Source organism: Macrotis lagotis, chromosome 1 (genome assembly GCF_037893015.1).
Source record: "Macrotis lagotis isolate mMagLag1 chromosome 1, bilby.v1.9.chrom.fasta, whole genome shotgun sequence".
In the NCBI taxonomy this organism is placed as follows: Eukaryota; Metazoa; Chordata; class Mammalia; order Peramelemorphia; family Peramelidae; genus Macrotis; species Macrotis lagotis.
Genome location: NC_133658.1, coordinates 515,292,861 through 515,313,981, shown reverse-complemented (window position 1 = coordinate 515,313,981; position 21,121 = coordinate 515,292,861). Strand labels below are relative to the sequence as shown.

General features: G+C 39.1%; 1 long non-coding RNA gene across 1 annotated transcript in view; it reads right to left on the bottom strand.

Annotated features, from left to right (window-relative positions):
• Positions 1-437: 437 nt before the first annotated feature.
• The window catches only part of LOC141520851 (uncharacterized), a 36,598-nt gene continuing 15,914 nt past the window's right edge, over positions 438-21,121 (bottom strand). The window contains exon 3 of the long non-coding RNA XR_012477773.1: positions 438-883. This is a non-coding gene — a long non-coding RNA (uncharacterized LOC141520851). The remainder of the gene's footprint in view (positions 884-21,121) is intronic.

The following is a 21,121-nucleotide window of genomic DNA, read 5'->3' as shown; positions in this document are numbered from 1 at the left end:
AGTTTTCAAGGGCATGATTTTCCCTGATTCAATGCCTTCACTCTAACCTCAGTGCAGCTGTGGCCCTTTGAACCTGCTTTGGGAAATAGAACAATAGGAGCCTTCTAAGATTTTCAGTCTTAGAGAAGTGACTCCAACTTTTACTTACCAAGCTTCCTTTACCTTAATACAACTGTTTACCATATTCTTTGCCCAAGGTAATCTTTGTTGATCCAGATTCTCAGTAGCTCAATCTTTTCCCTGATACTATTTACTATTTATAAGCTAGTTTTGAGCCCTTAATCAAGGAACCCCCTCTCCTATACCCCTCCCCAAGTGATTTAGAAGGAGAGCTTCTAGTATGCTTTTTTTGTATGTATGAGCAAACAAAATACACACAGACACCTAATTCTTTGGGTAAAACAGATTTTATTGTAACGAGAGTTTTTTAGGGAGACTAGGTAAATAATAATTCAAAAAATAAACTTTAAATAAACAGAGATGAACTTTGAAAGACTCTCCTTGGGAGGAAGAGGGGAAAGAAGGGAGAGAGGAAATGTTACCATGGTCATTTGTGGCAGATATGACTGATCTTTTCAGTATGGATTCCATCTGGTTTCCACATTGTTCACCTTCTCCCCCTAGTTGTAGCCCTGGGCTTGCTGGCAGCTGATTGATTCCTCAGAGGCTCCCCACATTTTTCTCTCTTAGTTGTGAAGTAGAGGGATTCTGTTCTTTTCCAAACACATGCTTACTTTTCATCTTTTATAAAATTTGGCTTCCCTTCTCCTGCTAAGATGAATGGAAGAGTCCTCAGTCTTCTCAAGTACAGATTCAGTGATGTACATCCCAGAAGTTCATGTAAACAGCCATCAAAGACAACCAGAGAACAGTCTTCAATGTCCTGAACATATAAGCAGATGACAAGGGAAAAGACAGAGCTAACACTTTTATTCAGTTGCATCAGGAGGTGAAAATAATCTAATCTAATCTTATCTTTATTAATTTATTCATTTGTTTATTTTTTTAATTACATGCAAAGATAATTTTCAACATTCACTTTTTTGGTAAGGTTTTGTGTTCCTCCCTTCCCTCCCCCCCTTGATAACAAATAATCTGATATAAATTATACATGTATAATTATGCTAAACATATTTCCATAATAGTCATTTTGTGAAAGAAGATCAGAATAAAGAGAGGAAAACTATAAGAGGGAAAAACCATAAAGCATAAAACAAATTCTAAAAATCGAAAATAGTATGCTGTGGTCTGTATTCAGACTCCATAGTTCCTTCTCTTGATGGGGCTAGTATTTTTCCATTTCAAATCTTTTTGAATTGTCTTTGATCATTGTGTTGCTGAGAAGAGTCAAATCCATCATAGCTAATCATCACACAATGTTACTGTTAATTGTACAACATTCCCCTGGTTCTGCTCTCTTCACTCAGCATCAGTTCATGCAAATCTTCAGGCTTTTCTGAAGTCTACCCATTCATGATTTCTTATAGAACAATAGCACTCCTTCACATTTATATGTCACAATTTGTTCAATCATTCCCAAATTGATGGGTATCCCCTCAATTTCCAGTTCTTTGCCACTACAAAAAAACTTGCTATAAATAGTTTTTTTATGTACATCTCCCCTTTTTCATCTCTTTGAGATTCAGATCTAATAGTGGTAATGTCGAATCAAAGGGTATGCACATTATTGCCCTTTAGGCATTGTTCCAAATTGCTCTCCAGATGGTTGGATCCATTCACAACTCCAGTTTTCCTACACTTCCTTCAACATTTATCATTTTCCCTTTTTGTCATATTGGCCAGTCTGATAGATGTGTGGTGGTACCTCAGAGTTTATCTATACAGATCTTATAAGAATTTGAACAAACATGTTTAAACTTATTAAGTTGGTTATGAATTCACTTCTACTTGCTTAATAAAGACCCTTGTCCTAAGAGTATATATTGTATCTTGTGGTGTTAATTAATGATAGTATGAAATTGTCTCAATCAATAAGATAGTTAAAAACTAAATTTGGGGGTTTTGTTCTTGGAAACAATGTTTCTACTATTACAACTCTTTTTGCACAATTTTAAAAACTTAAAAACAGAATTTTCTAACAACTTAAAAAACTTCTAAAATGAGTTTCAGTGGGTTTTGAACTTAATTGTTAATGACAGAAAACTACAATGCCCTCTGAATATTTTTAAGAACTGACTGAGTACAGAAAAGCTGGAAAAGCTTGCAAGAACTGATGCTGATGGGGAGGCTAGGTGCCACAGTGGATAGAGCACCGTCCCTGGAGTCAGGAGGACCTGAGTTCAAATCCGGCCTCAGACACTTAATAATTACCTAGCTGTGTGGCCTTGGGCAAGCCACTTAACCCCATTGCCTTGAAAAAACCTAAAAACAAACAAAACAACAACAACAACAAACTGATGCTGAGTGAAGTGAGTAGCGAATATTGTACACATTAACAGCAACATTGAATATTGATCAACGATGAGCAACTTAATTCCTCTCATCTGTTCAGTGAACAAGGACAATTCTAAAAGATCTATGATGCAAAATGCATTCACGTACAGAGAAAAAACTATGAAGTCTGAATGTAGACCAACTATTTTTATTTTTTAAAATCTGTTTTGTTTTTATTTCTTTTTCTCATGTTTTTTCCCCTTTAATTCTGATTCTTCTTCTTTCACAATATGACTAAAATGGAAATATGTTAAACATAATTGTACATATATAACCTACATCAGATCAGATATATATATCTGATAACCTATATCAGATATATAACCTGTATCACTTAGGGGCAGGGGAGGGGGGGAAGGAAGGAGGGTAAAAAAATGTGTAACTCAAAAGCTTAAAAAAAGATGAATGTCGAAAACTATCTTTGCTATGTAATTGAAAAAATAAAATAAAACAACATTAAAGAACTGACTGACATCAGGGAGGGTAGGTGAATTTCAAACAAAAATCTTTCTTTAATTGATGGACGGAGTTGAAAAATGAGTAATATAATTTAACATGACCAGCTATCATTTGAATCTGTATATCTTTTTGAAGTACCTTTTTCAACTCTCTCGGTTGTTGAAATTAAGAATTAAAAGAAGCAGAATTTAGGGGCAGCTAGGTGGCAAAGTGGATAGCACACTGACCCTGGAGTCAGGAGGACCTGAGTTCAAATTCAGCCTCAGACACTTAATAATTACCTAGCTGTGTGGCCTTGGGCAAGCCACTTAACCCTACAGCCTTGCAAAAAACAACAACAACAAAGAAATAAAATAAGCAGTATTTAGAACCAGACCTTCCAATAGCTATTTCACAGGGAAATCAAGAGTTTCAAAAATAATGAAGCTTATTCAATGGTTTCACTCATAAAAAAATATTTTTGTATCTTAATAAAATAATTGTGTAATTATTGTTTATTTAACTTCAGCTCATTCTTTTAAGTTTTTATTTTATAAATGTTTTATAATGTACACAGTATATTAGCACATGTAAATAATAAAACAAATAATTAATAAACATAAATGAATAAATTCCTTATCCTACTCTAGCCCAGTGATGTCAAACTTAGAAATGAATCCCTGTGGGCTCTTCTCCTCTCCTTCCCTCCCCTCCCCTCCCTTTCCAATTTGAATACAGTTTATAGCCTTCTAATAGAACATAAGATCTTTGAATGTATGCCTTGTTTCATTTTTTCCTTTGAATTTCAAGTTCCTAGGATAGTGTTATGCATATAAAGGATTATGTATAAATGCTTGAGTTGGATTCAATTAAAATTAAGATTTTTTTTATGCTCTCTTTCCTCTGTCTCTGTCTCTTTCTGTCTCTCACTGTCTCTCTCTGTCTCTCCCCAAGGGGATTAAGTGCCTTGCCCAGGGTCACATAGCTAATAAGTGTCTGAGACCAAATTTGAACTCAATTCCTCCTGACTTAAGGGCCAGCTGCCCCCATTTATGTTCTTTTAATAGTATAAAGCACACTTCCTTCACACATATTTTCCCCCCCAAACACAGTAATTTCGTCTATATAATACCTCTTCTTAATCCTTAGGGAAGCAGCATTTTTTTAAATTATGAAGTTCTGAGTTTTTCAACCCCACAAATGAAATGAGATACTTTTCCTTTTTAGGAATACTCAAAGTATTTCTAATTTCAAACAGTCCAGTCCTCTTAAAGTATTCTCTGATGTCATTTTCCCCAACAGCTGTTTTGCAGAATAGAAGTCTGAAAAAGGGAAAGTTTTATGCCCCAAATCTGGGTAATCTCTGATTAGAATCAGCTTTAAGTTTAGTGACTGATAACCATAAAAATCCTTATTAATGCCTCCTTTGCTCATTGGACCTTGCTTTGTTCTGGAGCAGGGAGCAAAGAATGCTTGGAAAGTCTGAGAATTTTCATCCTTCAGTCACTTGACTAGGACTTTATTTTGAGGCCTCTGGAATATTTCCACCATATCAATCCTTCATCACATTATAGTTTTTGTGAACAAAAGATGCTGTGATGGGTGCAAAGTGAAATTAAGCAGGCAGGTATCTTGCCTTCCAGGAAACTTAAAATACAGACAAACATAAAAATTTAAGTCAATTAAGTGCTAAAAATGTGAGGCATAAAGGGCAGGCAGATGGCTCAAAGGATAGAAAAGTGGGTCTGGAGGCAGGAAGACCTGAGTTCAATTCCAGCCTCAGACACTTACTTAATTGGGTGACTCTGGATTAGTCACTTAATCTCTGCCTGCCTTAATCTAATGGAAAAAGAAATGGCAAACCACTATGGTATCTTTGTCAAGAAGACCCCAAGAAAACACAGTAAATGGAGTTTTGAAGAGTCTGATAGGACTGAAAGGACAAAAAGGGGAGAAATGAGTGGGCAATAATGAATAATACTGTGAGAGATAGAATGGCAACAATGAACAGTGTTGTGCTTAGAGTCAGAACAATTGAGCTAGGTGTTACAATGGCCGGAACCTGAGCAAATAATTTAACCTCTCTGCCTCAGTTTCCATATCTGCAAAATGGGAATAATAATAATAGCGCGTATCTTCCAGGTTGTGGTGGAGTTCAAATGAGATGATAATTGCTACAATTTAGACCAGACTGAGTAATCTGTAAATATAAATTATTACTACTTAGATCTCACTTCTGTTAATTGATCCTGTTCCTGGATGACCCTGAGCAAGTTGTGTATCCCCGGAATCTATCTATTCCATCAGTAATTTCACTGGATCTTTGCCTTGGTTTTTTTCTAGCCTCTTTGTGAGTCCCCACAGTTGTTGATTTCTATAAATCACTTTGCAAATATTTAGTATTTACTTATCTCTTGGGGAAAGAGGCTTTTGTATGCACATATCTCTCAGACTCATGGTAAACACTTAATAAATAATTGTTGAACTAAATATCTACTATTGGGGAACAAGTTCCCACACGGGGGCTCCTTACCTACACTAATAGAATCACAGCTATTTTATGTATGTGCAAAGCCTGTTAGTCCCCAGTGATACAAAAGCAAAAACAAAAAAGATTTAGAAACAAATGCATGGCTACATAAGTATCAGCCAAGGTAGTGCAGTGGAAACAGTATCAGGTCTGGAAGAGAGAAAAATAATCTGAATTCAAATTTGACCTCAAATACTTACTATCTGTGTTTTCCTGGGGAAGTCACTTTACCCTGTTTGCCTCAGTTTCCTCTTCTATAAGATGAACTGCAGAAGTAAATGGAAAAACTTCCCCATTATCTTTGCCAAGAAAACCTCAAGTAGGGTCATGAAGAATCAAACACAACTGAAAAATGAGTGAACAACAAAGACAAGATACAGAATACAGTACTAACTGCCATGGAGTTAGGTAAGATGGGTGAGTACAAGGCTGTAGCATGTTGCCAATGATGATTTGTGCAAGAACACTAGGACATGTGTGATCAGAAAAGGAAGAGAACTGGTCATATAATGAAACTGTTATAGTAGCGCTCATTAAATAGTAAATGACCTACTGGAAGCTTTTGGGTGACTCTTCTATGGAGGAATTTTGGGAGAGGGCATTCACTGAAAGAGAGTAAACATGGTTTGTTGTTGAGAAAGGAAGTAGTTTGATGAATGGAACAGTTGAGGAATATTTCTTCAGTACTTTTGGATTAAACAGATGAAGAGAAATTAAAATGGGGTGGGGTGGAGGAGCCTTGTTTGATGTAAAGAATGCTATCCAACTGTCCTACTGACCGCAGAATTTAGAAGAAAGGAGTAAATTACTTAAATTCATTCTGTGAAGCCTCCTCTAAACCTCTCAGTTGAAAGTGATCTCTTCCTCCTCCAATTTCTTTTTTATGCTTGGTCTGACTCTTGCTTTTACCTTTTTATACTCTCCCTTGGATTATATCAATGTATGGAAAGTGTTATTCTCCCCAATAAATTGTAAGCTCTTTGAGGGGAAGTACTATATAATTTTTCATCTTTATATCAGCCAGTGATACCTAAACCAAGAGGTCTTGATAGAAGATACATTTTAACTTAGAAAACAGAAGACATGAGGCCTTGATGAGAGAACTAGGACACGTTTTGGGTTTGGGGGCAGGAGGGAAAGTGAGGGAACTAAGAGTCTCCAGAGGAATACAACCAGGGTACAGGTGTCAGAGAGGACAGGTAAGATCCCGAACTCAATCAATCAAGGAGCATCTGGGTCTAAGCATAATGAAGAGGGAAAGTGATCCTGAGAGTGGCTGCCCCTGTACCCACAACCAAGTTCCTATCCCTCCTCCTTATTCCATGTGAATAGACTGGGTCTTGTCTTTACAGGGGAGCTCAGTAATGCAAAGTGGATATCAAAGTTTTGATAGGAAGAGGCAGGATCTTTGCTAGTAGTGTTCTTAGTTTGTTCCCCCTCTTCTTGTACCAGAGCCAGGGAAGTTACAGAGAAGATGTATGCTTTCTAGAAAGTGGGGAGGGCATACTGGCTAGAACAGAGACAAAGAGGCAAGACAGAAAACATATAATGTGTTAGGGGAATGGTTGGCAGTTGGAGTGGAAGAAAAATATATGAGATGAGTGGATAACAATGTTGCAATAATTGATTAGAACCAGATAATAGAGGGCCTTAAAAGTCAGGAGGTCTTAAAACTTTTTTGTGTTTCATGGATCCCTTTGGCAGTTTGGTGAAATCTCAGAATAGTGCCTCTAAATGCAGAAGATAAAATACATAGCACAACAAAGAAAACCAAAGGTTAGGGAAAATAAGAATGTTACTTGTTTACAACTGTTTTCATGTTTTAAGAACAACTTTGAGTGAATATGTTACTTTGTCTATTCTAAATACACAAATTAAAAATAAAGGAAAAAAGATATATATGAAGAAAGAGCTACCTGCATCTAGAGAAAGAACTGATAAACAGAAGTATGTACAGAATACTTATAAATACATACTTATTTGTGTCTAATGGTAGTCTTAGCTTGTGTGGGATGGGGAAAGGAAATAAAAAAGGAAAATAAAGGAAATTTACATGATACTTTTATTTATTTATTTTTATTTTGTTGGGATTTTTGGCAAGGCAATGGGGTTAAGTAGCTTGTCCAAGGCCACACAGCTAGGTAATAATTAAGTGTCTGAGGCTGGATTTGAACTCAGGTACTTCTGACTCCAGGGCCAGTGCTCTATCCACTGCACCACATGATACCTTTATTTAAAAGTAATACCAATGGGGTGGCTAGGTGGTGTAGTGAATAGAGCACTGGCCTTAGAGTCAGGAATACTGAGTTCAAATCCAGCCTCAGACACTTAATAATTACCTAGCTGTGTGGCCTTGGGCAAGCCACTTAACCCCATTACCTTGCAAAAAAAAAAAGGAATAGCAAGTTTTATATAATATAATTGTAGTTTCATGTGCAGTCATCTATTTTATTATATGTTATAGAAATGCTAGTTTTATATTTTATAAAAGAAAATAAAAGCATAAAATTTTCTCATTTATGTTCATGAATCCCTTGAAATCTATCTACTATCTGTTTTTGGGTCCAGGGGAAACTCAAGTTATTAAACCTTTGGTTAAGGAGTCTGGACTTTTTGTGAAGGCTCTTCTGAGTCTCCCAGCTGCTAATTTCTCCTCCAAATTACCTTATATTTATTTAGCTGCTCATATATCACATGCCCCAATGGAATGAAAACTCCTGGGGCAGTCTGATTTCTGTCCTTATAGCTCTTGCAATTATCACAGTGCTTTGTCCATAGCAGGACCTTGATTAATATGGGTTCAATTGAATTGAATGAAATGGATTTTGTTTTACAATCAGCAAGGAAAGTGAAGTTGACTCTAGAAACTGAAACCTAAGCATCAAAGAGAGGTGATAGATGCTATGGTTCTAGGGACAGCTCTAGATGGAAGAAGTAAAGATAAAATAGATACATTAATGAACTTATCTGTTTAGAGGTTATACAAACATTAACAATTACATATAGGAAGGTTGCCAGTGTGAAGAATCTGGATTTGGAAAGAAAAGATCTTAACTTTAACTTTTTTGATATGTGAACTTGGGCAAGTTGATTATTAAATTAAAATCAGGATATTAGACTAAATGATCTCTAAGATCTCTTCCAGTTCTAAATGATCTGTACATCAGAAGTCCTTCAACTGGGATCTGTGAACCTGCTTTAAACAAATGTGCACACACATATATAAATCAGTAAGCATATTACAATAGAATTTCTTCCTTTTATATACTAAAAAGATTTATTTTTTTAAATTTTTTAAATTTTATTTTTTTAATTCTCATTTTGTACAAATTTTTTTACATTAATAAAATATTCTTGTTTAAGAGTAAACAAAATACCCCTCCTCCCCATGAATATAGACTTGCTTGGGTGATAAAGTAAAGGGGAAAGAAAAAAAAATTAAAATTAAAAAAATAATAGTAATAATTGTAGGTATGTCCAGGTGGCGCAATGGATGAAGCACCAGCCCTGGAGCCACAAGCACCGGAGCCCACATCCAGCCCCGCAGACCCAACAATCACCCCGCCGTGTGACATGCAAGCTACCCGATCCCCACTGCCCTGCAAAAACCAAAAAGAAGAAAAAAAAAAGACCCAAAATAAAATAAAATAGTAATCATAGTAGGGGTGGCTGGGTGGTGGACAGAGCATTGGCCCTTGAGCCAGGAGCACCCGGGTCCAAATCTGGCCTCAGACACCCAAAGATCACCCTGCTATGTGGCCCTAGGCAGGCCACCCAGCCCCATTTGCCCTGCACCCTCCCCCAAATAATAATAAAAAATGTGCTTCAGTCTTTGTTCCAACACCAACAACTCTGTCATGGGTGGATTGCATTCTTCATGGTAAGTCCATCGCAAAAGTTACTTCCATATTTTTCCAATGTCGCCATTGCTGATCGCAACTCCCTCCTTTCTTATTTCTCCACTACCATGTACTATATTTTCTCTCTCCTTTCACTCTGACTCTGCTGTAGGGTATCTGAGTGGTGCAGCAGACAGATCCCTGGTCCTGGGGCCAAGAAGCCCTGAGCCCCCATACTACCCCTTAGGCCCAGAAGCCACCTGGTCCTATGGTCCTGGACAGGCCTTCTAATCCCAGCCCCTTGCAAGAAGTAAAAAAGAAAATGTGTTATATCTGACCACTGTCCCCCCATGGTCCATCCTCTCCTCCTTTATTCGCATCCCCACCCCTTCCCCCTGCTCCCCCCTCCTTCTTACTCCAGTTGTCTATACCCCATTGAGTATATTTGCTGTTTCCTCTCCTAGCCACCTCTGATGAGAGCAAAGGTTCCTTCATTCCCCCTTGCCTCCCCCCTTCCATATCATTGCAATAGCTCATTGTAATAAAGAAAAAAAACTTATTATATGAAATATCTTGGCCTATTCCTCCTCTCCTTTTTCTTTCTTCCATTACATTTCCCTTTTTTCCTATTGACTCCATTTTTACACCATATTTTATCTTTGAATTCAGCTTTCTCCTGTGCTTCAACTATAAAAGCTCCCTCTACCTGCTCTATTAACTGAGAAGATTAATATGAGTATTATCAGTGTCATTTTTCTATGCAGGAATACATGCAGTTCATCATCATTAAATCCCTCATATTTTCCCCTTCTTCTCCAAACTCAATGCTTCACCTGAGTCCTGTATCTGAAGATCAAACCTTCTGTTTAGCTCTGGCCATTCCAAAAGGAACATTTGAAATTCCCCTGGTTCATTGAAAGTCCATCTTTTTCCCTGGAAGAGGACATTCAGCTTCGCTGGGTAGTTCATTCTTGGCTGCATTCTAAGCTCTTTTGCCTTCTGGTATATTATATTCCAAGCCCTACAAGCTTCCAAAGTAGTTGCTGCTAAGTCCTGTGTGATCCTGACTGCAGCATCACGATATTTGAACTGTGTCCTTCTGGCTGCTTGTATTATTTTCTCTTTGACTTGGGAGTTCTGGAACTTGGCTATAGTATTCCTAGGGGTTGGTTTTTTGGGATCTCTTTCTCAGGGGGATCGGTGGATTCTTTCCATTTCTATTTTGCCCTCTGCTTCTAGAATATCAGGGCAATTTTCCTGTAGTAATTCTTTGAAAATGATGTCAAGGCTCTTTTCCTGATCATGACTTTCAGGTATTCCAATAATTTTTAAATTATCTTTCCTAAGTCTGTTTTCCATATCAGTTGTTTTTTCAATGAGATATTTCACATTTTCTTCTAATTTTTCATTTTTTTTTGGTTTTGAAGTATTGATTCCTGATTTCTGGTAAATTCATCAATCTCCCTGAATTCTATTCTTTGTCTGAAGGATTTGTTCTCTTCAGAAAGTTTTCTTATCTCTTTTTCCATCTGGCCAATTTTGCTTTTTAAGGCATTCTTCTCCTCAATAACTTTTGAACTGTTTTATCCATTTGACCTAAGCTGCTTTTTAGCATGCTATTTTCTTCAGCATTTTTTTGGATTTCCTTGACTAAGCTGCTGACTTCATTTTCATGTTTTTCCTGTATCTCTCTCCTTTCTTTTCCCAGTTTTTCTTCCAACTCCCTCATTTGATTTTCAAAGTCTTTTTTGAGCTCTGTCATAGCCTGAGCCCAATTTCTGTTTTTCTTGGAGTCTTTAGATGCAGGAGCTTGTGCTTCCTCATCTTTAGACTGAGTATTTTGATCCTTCTTGGGCTCATATGCAAAATATTTCTCAGTGGTCTTCCTCTTGTTTCTTTGTTCATTTTCTCAGCCTAAGCCTTTTTTTTGGGGGTGCTTCCTGAGCTTTTGGGACACTCCCACAAGGGTCTCAGTGTGTGAGGTTCTGTCCTCCCTCCTGGTCTGTGAATGACCATAAGCGCCCCCCTCTGCCACGGGGCTGAGGTGGGGGGGCCTGCTGTTCTATGGGGGGGCCTAGACTGAGATCAGGATCTGAATGTGGTCAGAGCCCCAGAGTCCTGTTCCAGGGGCAGATGACAGAGCTCTGCAGTCTCTCTCTCTGCACTCCCCTCCCTCAGCTCAATGGGCTCATGCCCTGGGGGCTCCTGCTTACTGGCTCTGCCTGCTTCTGTTTCTGTATGTGGGCTGCAGAAAGACCAAGCTGCTGGCTCTGTGCCCTGAGGGCTGGGCTCCATGTGCTTGCTCTGGCAGAGGTCCCCCGCTGTTCCCCCACTTTGTGCCCGGTGCTCCCTGGGGTGCAGCTCAGGAGACTCCCCCCCGCTGTGAGCCGCGGCTCCCAGTGCCCTGGGGCTGCCTCTGGGAGGCTGAAGTTCTTTCAGTCTGGTGGGCCGCCCCTCCAACCCTGGGGAGAAGAGCCTTTTTGCTCTTTTCCAGGTTACCTTGAGTAGGAGAACTGCCTCACTGGGTCCCTTTGTGGGTTCTGTCTCTCGAAAGCTTAGTTAGAGTCCTTAGTTTCAAGTTTTATCAGAGAGCGCCTAAGACTGGATCCCTTCTTGTCACCATCTTGGCTCTGCTCCCCAAAAGATTTATTTTTAAAGAATATGTTTTATTTTATGCATTTTAAAACATCATTTTGATAAGGGGTCTGTAATAGGCTTCACCAAACAGTGAAAAAGGTTCATGTTCTAAAAAGGTCAAAAAAATTCTGTTGTAGATGGATATTTTTCTGTCAGAACACATGAGCTGGGAAATACACTTGGATCTGGGAACTTCTATTAATGACCGTTGTTGTTTAGTCATTTCAGTTGTATCAGTATCTTCAGGATTTGGGGATTGGCAAAGATACTGGAGTGTGTTGCCATTTCCTTCTCCAACTCATTTGACATATGAGGAAACTGATACAAAGAGGATTCAGTGACTTACCCAAAGAGCTAGTAAATGTTTAAGGTCAGATTTGAACTGAGGAAGATCTATCTTCCTGACTCCAGACCCAGCACTCCTTCCATTGTGCCACCTAGCTGTCCTTTCTCTATTATACTACAAATGAAAAATTAACTCATAAATTAGACAAGAATGAACTTTAAGTAAGATTAATAGAACCTTATGCTTCACCAGAAAAATTAATCAAACTTTAAAGAAGTCATCTCAAAGTTGAAAAAAAAATTTCCTAGCACTGAAGTGAGTAAACCAAGGGATGTTAGACATTTTGGCTTTAACAGGTCAATATTCTCTCTGGCACTAGGACAAACCAAATATAATCCAATAGGATTAGAAGAGGAGTGTGGGGAGAAATATTTGAAGACCACTTTGACTAGGAGTCCAGAAATCTCAGCTCTGACACTAACTTACTTTTACCTCTCTGAGTCTCTGTTTCCTGAACCTTCAAAATAGTACTAATAATCCACTGCTTCAATCAATTAATTAGAATTAATTTATCTCTTTTAGGTTTACAAAACACTTTTCATATGTTAACTCATATGATCCTTAAAGGTTTGTTTTGTTTTGTTTTTTGTTTTGTTTTTGTTTTTGCAAGGCAATGGGGTTAAGTGATTTGACCAAGGTCACATAGCTAAGTAATTATTAAGTGTCTGAGGTCGAATTTGAACTCAGATCCTCCTGATTCCTAGGGCTGTTGCCTTACCCAGGCTGCCATCTAGCTGTCCCCCCAGAGGTTGTTTTGAGGAAAGTACTTTGAAACCTTTAAACACCACTCACAAGTGAGTTGCTCTTATCCTTGCCAAGGAGTGAAGTTAGGGTGGGGAAGACATGAATATTCAGTGGCTGATAACATCTGCTTCCCTGCCCCCAAAAAAGTGCAAAACTACTTATTGCCAGATAGGTTAGTGGATAAATAGTCCGATTAACCTGAACCTTAACTTTGTGCATTAATAATAATTCCATGACCCCCCCCCCCCAAAAAAAAGGTTAAGAAACCTGGCATTTTTGGTGATAGGGTGTGTTTTGATCCAAAATGGGGATGGATTATGGGTTTGTATCCTTGGGAGTTAGTGAGAGCCTTCAGATACCCCTGTAGTCAAAATAATTACTCACCTCTGATTTGGCATGTTTATTTTTAGAGCTCTTAGCAGTGCAAGCTCAGCAATCCAAGTTTAAAGGCCTCGTTTAAATCAGAGCTTACCCAGGGCACATCTGTTCACTGCCAAACTCCAAGTTCTGGTTTTTTTTTCCTATAGGGAAGATCATGAAAGATTCCCAAAGAGTCTCAGAGGAAGTTCCTCTTAGTTGATGGCTCTGCTCTGAAAACAAGGTACTATTCTAATGCCTTTCTATTTACCTTCTTTTCTCTTTCCCAAAATCTTTCAATTATCTTGAATTTAGTTAAGGGAAGATGTTTGTTTCTATCAACCACAAAAAGACACCACCCTTCACTAGCCTGGCCAAGTATATAAATAAATTAAATTGAGAGTACTTGTTTGACTTTCAAATTAGAAGGCATATCATGGGAGCTATTTTTGATCTTGAGTAGTAGGAATATCATTTGTTTCACTATATCATTTAGTATTCAAAATCACTAGCGATGATGCTGGAAAACTCATGAGAGAACTAGGCTGACAACTTTGTGCAACTCTGTCTCACTTAAATCTATTTTACATACAAGTCAAAAGGCATAACCCGTACCATTTTTCCTACTTTACTATTTAATTATTTTGTTACTCAATAATTTAATAATTTTATCATTTTATATTTTACAATTCATTATATTCCTTTTTTCCCATTTTACCAACCTCAAAGTTCTGTGATGATTGGCTAGTAACAAAGCAGCAGGTGCAAATACAATGAATGCTGTAGAAAAACCTGCTTACAGGTGGCCCAGACTCCAGGATCATGCTTTATTTGAAGCAGTGATAGGACTAGGAAGTCCCTGGGTATCTGAGCAGTCTTTTTTTTTTGCAAGGCAAAGGGGTTAAGTGACTTGTCCAAGACCACACAGCTAGATAATAAGTGTCTGAGACTGGATTTGAACTCAGGTACTCCTGACTCCAGGGCTGGTACTCTATCCACTGTGCCACCTAGCCGCCCCCTGAGCAGTCTTTTTTAAGGACAAAGCTCACCTCCTAGTGAAAGGAAGGGGCTAGAAAAGGTGCCCTAAAATTTTTCTGCTTTACCTGTCCATGGCCTTCTTTCCATAACAGGAAGATATAAGTTCTAAGTCAAAACACAAAAACATGTTCAAAAACTTAACACGGAACATATGCACACTTATGAACAACAAAAAATTCCAACAGATCTGAAAGATGAACAGCTCTTGTAAGAAAAATCAACCGGTATCACAGCCAAATAATTGTCTTGAATGAAACAAAGCTGGTAAGACTAGTTTATGAATACACATTTTTCTCAAGTAGCCTTGATGCTGGGTAGCACCATGAAACTTTGCAATCAAAAATAATCTAGTCAAGAAATTGGTATGCCTCCCAAAAGCAGTGAATGACAGGTTCATGACAATGCAATTGCCATTTGCAGGAAAGCACCAGGCCACCAGCTTCAGTACATACACTCCCAATTTCATGAAGACCTGGAGACCCTCATCATCAATGTGCCAAAAGAAGATAAGTGATTGAATGACTTTAATGAAAGAGTAAGAACAGACTATTAGATATGGCAGGGAGTCCCTGGGAGGAATGGAGTCAGAAACAGTGACAGTGGAGGGCGGAGCCAAGATGTCCACATGAAGGGATCCAGTCTTAGGAGCTCTCTGATAAAAACTCATAAACTAAGGACTCTAACTAACTTTCGAGAGACAGAACCCACAAAGGGACCCAGTGAGGCAGTTCTCCTACTCAAGGTAACCTGGAAAAGAGCAGAAAGGCTCTGCTCCCCCCGGGGTTGGAGGGGTGGCCTGCCAGAGGGGTGGCCCGCCAGAGCCAAAGAACTTCAGCCTCCTGGAGGCAGCCCCAGGGTGCTGGGAGCCTCAGCTCACAGCAGCGGGGGAGTCTCCCGAGCTGCACCCTGGGGAGCACCAGCACAAAGTGGGGGAACAGCGGGGGACCTCTGCCAGAGCAAGCACGTGGAGCCCAGCACTCAGGGCACACAGGGAACAGCTTGGTCTTTCAGCAGCCTAGAACTGGAAACAGAAGCAGGCAGAGCCAGTAAGCAGGAGCCCCCAGGGCATGAGCCCATTGAGCTGAGGGGAGGGGAGTGAAGAGAGACTGCAGAGCTCTGTCCTCTGCCCCTGGAACAGGACTCAGGAGCTCTGACCACATTCAGATCCTGATCGCAGTCTAGGCCCCGCCATATAGAACAGCAGGGACCCCCCCACCTCAGCCCCGTGGCAGAGGGGGGCGCTTATGGTCATTCACAGACCAGGAGGGAGAACAGAACCTCACACACTGAGACCCTTGTGGGAGTGTCCCAAAAGCTCAGGAAGCACCCCCCAAAAACAGGCTTAGGCTGAGAAAATGAACAAAGAAACAAGAGGAAGACCATTGAGAAATATTTTGCAAATGAGCCCAAGAAGGATCAAAATACTCAGTCTAAAGATGAGGAAGCACAAGCTCCTGCATCTAAAGACTCCAAGAAAAACAGAAATTGGGCTCAGGCTATGACAGAGCTCAAAAAAGACTTTGAAAATCAAATGAGGGAGTTGGAAGAAAAACTGGGAAAAGAAAGGAGAGAGATACAGGAAAAACTTGAAAATGAAGTCAGCAGCTTAGTCAAAGAAATCCAAAAAAATGCTGAAGAAAATAGCATGCTAAAAAGCAGCTTAGGTCAAATGGATAAAACAGTTCAAAAGTTATTGAGGAGAAGAATGCCTTAAAAAGCAAAATTGGCCAGATGGAAAAAGAGATAAGAAAACTCTCTGAGGAGAATAAATCCTTCAGACAAAGAATAGAATTCAGGGAGATTGATGAATTTACCAGAAATCAGGAATCAATACTTCAAAACCAAAAAAATGAAAAATTAGAAGAAAATGTGAAATATCTCATTGAAAAAACAACTGATATGGAAAACAGACTTAGGAAAGATAATTTAAAAATTATTGGAATACCTGAAAGTCATGATCAGGAAAAGAGCCTTGACATCATTTTCAAAGAATTACTACAGGAAAATTGCCCTGATATTCTAGAAGCAGAGGGCAAAATAGAAATGGAGAGAATCCACCGATCCCCCCGAGAAAGAGATCCCAAAAAACCAACCCCCAGGAATATTATAGCCAAGTTCCAGAACTCCCAAGTCAAAGAGAAAATATTACAAGCAGCCAGAAGGACACAGTTCAAATATCGTGATGCTGCAGTCAGGATCACACAGGACTTAGCAGCAGCTACATTGGAAGCTCATAGGGCTTGGAATATAATATACCGGAAGGCAAAAGAGCTTAGAATGCAGCCAAGAATGAACTACCCAGCAAGGCTGAATGTCCTCTTCCAGGGAAAAAGATGGACTTTCAATGAACCAGGGGAATTTCAAAGGTTCCTTTTGGAATGGCCAGAGCTGAACAGAAGGTTTGATCTTCAGATACAGGACTCAGGTGAAGCATGGAGATTGGAAGAGAGGGGGGAAATATGAGGGACTTAATGAGGATGAACTGCATGTATAGAAAAATGATACTGATAATATTCATATGAACCATCTCAGTTAATAGAGCAGGTAGAGGGAGCTTTTATAGTTGAAGCACAGGAGAAAGCTGAATTCGAAGATAAAATATGGTGTAAAAATGGAGTCAATAAGAAAATAAGGGAAATGGAATGGGAGAAAGAAAAAGGAGAGGGGGAATAGTCCAAGCTATTTCACATAATAAGATTTTTTTTATTACAATGAGCTATTGCAATGATATGGAAGGGGGGAGGCAAGGGGAAATGAGGGAACCTTTGCTCTCATCAGAGATGGCTAGGAGAGGAAACAGCAAATATACTCAATGGGGTATAGACAACTGGAGTAAGAAGGAGGGGGGAGCAGGGGGAAGGGGTGGGGATGTGAATAAAGGAGGAGAGGATGGATCATGGGGGGAGAGTGGTCAGATATAACACATTTTCTTTTTTTACTTCTTTCAAGGGGCTGGAATTGGATGGCCTGCTCAGGACCATAGGGCCAGGTGGATTCTGGGCCTAAGGGGTGGTATGGGGGCTCAGGGCCTCTTGGCCCCAGGACCAGGGATCTGTCTGCTGTGCCACTCAGATACCCTACAGCAGAGTCAGAGTGAAAGGAGAGAGAAAATATAGTACATGGTAGTGGAGAAATAAGAAAGGAGGGAGTTGCGATCAGCAATGGCAATGTTGGAAAAATATGGAAGTAACTTTTGTGATGGACTTATAAAGAATGTGATCTACTCACGACAGAGTTGATGGTGTTGGAATGAAGACTGAAACACATTTTTTGTTATTATTATTTGGGGGAGGGTGCAGGGCAAGTGGGGCTGGGTGGCCTGCCTGGGGCCACATAGCAGGGTGATCATTGGGTGTCTGAGGCCAGATTTGGACCCAGGTGCTCCTGGCTCAAGGGCCAATGCTCTATCTGCCACCCAGCCACCCCTACTATTATTACTATTTTATTTTATTTTGCGTCTTTTTTTTTCTTCTTTTTGGTTTTTTCAGGGCAGTGGGGATCAGATGGCTTGCATGTCACATAGCTGGGTGATTATTGGGTTTATGAGGCTGGATATGGACTCGGGTGCTTGTGGCTCCAGGGCTGGTGCTTCGTCCATTGCACCACCTGGCCATACCTACAATTATTACTATTATTTTTGTTAATTTTAATTTTTTTTCTCCCCCCTTTACTTTTTTGCCCAAGCAAGTCTAGCTATATTCATGGGGGGAGGGGTATTTTGTTTACTTGTAAACAAGTATATTTTATTAATGTAAAGAAACACATTTGTACAAAATGAGAATAAAAAATAAATTTTTTAAAAAAAGCAAAAAACAGTGACAGCAAAGGTCACTAATTATTGAAGACTTGTATATCTCATGATCTCATCACCAATACTATGTTCTATTTACATAAATGCAACAAAACTTCTTGGATGCACCCTTGTGGCAAACATTGACATTTAATCGACTTTGTCATTATAAGAAAAGACAGACAGGATGTGAGTGAAGAAGGCAATGTGTGGTACAGAGTGCTGGACAAGTCATAAACATATCCTCTACAGGATAAACATTCACATTCATCAAAAATGGTGGCCCCAAGCCATGGCAACTAATCAGAAGATTCAACATCCAAAGATTAGAGTACTTCTCTCTGTGTGAACAGTCACTAACTTGGAGGGAAGGCTGAGCCAACATTTTTGGTAACAGTGGAGCAAAAAATAATAGGCAGAATTATAAAATTCAAAATAAATAAATAATTTTAAAAAAAAAGAATAGGCAGCTTTCAGAGATTTGGTGAATGTACCACATTTACTCCTGTGAGCTGGAGCACTAGCAAACATCAGGTTTGGTTTGATGAAAATTACAGGGAAATTCAGAAGCTACTAAATGAGAACTCTACGGGTCTACCTGCAGCATTTAACTCTATCAAAAGGAAAGTGTAAGTAAAGCTTAGAGAGATGCAGGATTCTTGACTCAATAAGAAGGCAGATGAAATTCAGTTCTTCAGAGATAGTAACAACCCAAAACATTTTTTAACAATGCCTGAAATAGTCATTTGTAGGTCAAAGATTTTTGGTGCATTTCAGCTACTTAACACTGATGGAGGCACACTAATTAGTGATAAGGACATGATCTGAGAGAAGGGCTAAATTCTTCCATAGCATTCTGAAGCCATTGACCATTTATTTCATTTACATTGACCATTTACAATACCTCTCTATCAAAATTTCCATCTGAAGAAGAGGTTTGGAATGCCATTAGGTTCCTCTTATGTGACAAAAGTACCTACTGCTGATTCCATTACAACAGAAATCTACAAAACAGGGGGTCCATTGCTCATACAAAAGCTAATGGAAATCTTCTGGGTTATGTGACCAGAAGAAGTTATTTCCCAGGAAATCAAGGATGATTATTTTCTGACTATATAAAGAAAAAGGAAATAGTGACTACCCTGTGACGTCATAGGTGGTATCTTTCATAGTTCATGCCATATTTATCCTTAATAAATTAATACTTTACTTGGAAGATGCTCATTAGCTCAAGAACCAGAGTGACTTCTGAAAGGGCTGAGGAATGGTTGATAGGATATTTGATGCCCAACAATTCCAGGAGAAATACCAGAAGCAGAAACAAAGTCTGTTCATAGCATTTATCAATTATTTTATTTTGGGTTTTTTTTTTTGGCAAGGCTATGGGGTTAAGTGGCTTGCCCAAGGCCACACAGCTAGGTAATTATTAAGTGTCTGGGGCCGGATTTGAACTCAGGTACTTCTGACTCCAGGGCCGATGCATAGCATTTATTAATTTGACCAAGTCTTTGGTACTGTCAGTTATGAGGGCTTATGGAATAACATGACAAAATTTGGTTATCCAGAGAGAGACTCATCAGTACTGTATACTAGCTCCATTATGGCATGCTTGCATGGGTTCTGGATGGTGGATGATACTCTTGTGCTTTCCCAGTCACAATTGGAGTGAAGCAGGGCTATGTGCTTGTTCCTATTTTTTTTTCCTAGCATAATGTTTTCAGCAATGCTGTCAGACACTTTCAATGAGGAAAAAAATGGTATCAAGGTCAACTACCACACTAATAGTAAATTATTTAATTTTTGAGGAAAAATGAATGACAGAGTACTAACCAAAAGCATATACAAGTCTGTGCTAGTAGAGACACAATTTTAAAAGGCATTCAGGGATCAATGTTCAAGATATCCCAGAGGTAAATAGTGGGTTGAGAATGGGATTAAGAAATCATCTACTAGGGGTTGCTCGGAGTCAGGAGTACCTGGGTTCAAATCTGATCTCAGAGGGGCGGCTAGGTGGCATAGTGGATAAAGCACCAGCCCTGGAGTCAGGAGCACATGGGTTCAAATCCAGTCTCAGACACTTAATAATTACCTAGCTGTGTGGCCTTGGGCAAGCCACTTTAACCCTATTGCCTTGAAAAATCTAAAAAAATATCATCTACTACATAAATATTGCCAACTTTCTTCTTTCAGGAAAAAAAATGGTAGAAATGGACCATGTATGCACTAAAGGTAAAAAAAAAAAAGAGCATGAAAAATTAAAAGAAAGTGTCCCATACTGATTTTCTACAGCAGATTACATATTCATAATCAGAATATATGATCTTATTACAGGAGGCAGTCAAGAAAACCAGAACTTTAATTCCACTTCTTTTGCTTTTTCTTTTTTAATACTGAAATAAACAAGTTCCATATTTCCTTTCTATTCTAAGGGAAGGAAGAAATGAAGGAGATAAGCATTTATTAAGCAATAACTATATAGCAACTACCATGCTAAGTACTTCACAAATATTATCTTAGTTGATCCTCACAACAACCTTGTGAGATGGAGGCTATTATGATAAATATTTTATAGTTGAGGAAACTGAGGCACACAGAGTTTATGTGACCTGCCCAGCATCACATAGTCTGGATGTAATTTGTCTGATTGGTATTGAACACCATCTACCATCAAGCTGCAAATAAGATGTCTGCTTTGGCAAAAGCAGGAAAGCATTACAGTTCCTGGTTATAAATGTGTGGGCAGGAATAAGCTCTATGCAGAGCTTTATTATCTCCCCAAGCCTACTTTCTGAGTTTAGCTCCTCGCCATTCTACCCCCCCACTCCTCAGAAGCCTCCAAATATCCTAAAGATTCACTCTTATCCTTTTCTGTCTTTATAAACATTATTCGTAAAATGTCCCCCCTTACCATTTGTCCATATCCTACTCATTTTCTCCCTAATCACCCC